This window comes from Elephantulus edwardii, unplaced genomic scaffold, assembly GCF_000299155.1.
Source record: "Elephantulus edwardii isolate Elephantulus edwardi_28Jun2011 unplaced genomic scaffold, EleEdw1.0 scaffold00101, whole genome shotgun sequence".
Lineage (NCBI taxonomy): Eukaryota > Metazoa > Chordata > Mammalia > Macroscelidea > Macroscelididae > Elephantulus > Elephantulus edwardii.
In genome coordinates this window covers 9,590,693-9,591,166 of record NW_006399851.1, presented here as the reverse complement: position 1 = coordinate 9,591,166, position 474 = coordinate 9,590,693, and positions in this window count along the sequence as shown.

The following is a 474-nucleotide window of genomic DNA, read 5'->3' as shown; positions in this document are numbered from 1 at the left end:
TGCAATTTATTGTGTCTAAAAATCTGCTGAACGTCTCTGTACATTGCCTGCATCTCCGCATGTCGCCTGCATCTCAACTGCACATCCACTCAATTAACTAGGTTGTTGCTGTTGTTATGTGCCGTCGAGTCATTTGCAATTCATAGTGACCCTATGTACAACAGCCCTAAACCCTGCTCTATCCTGTGCCAATCACATTGCCTCTGACACACCCATCCCGATTACCCCAGTCACTGAATCAATCCATCTCATAGAGAGTTTTCCCTTCCTGCGCTGTCCCTCGACCCTACCAAGTATGATGTCCCTCTCCAAGGACCTGTCTCTCCTTACAAGATGTCCAAAGTATGTCAGATGAAGCCCCAGAATCCTTGCCTCCAAGGAGTAGCCTGGTTTAACCCTCTCTAGGATGGATCTGTTTGTTTTCTTGGCAGTCCATGGTACATTCAATACTCTTCTCCAGCACCACAGCTCAAA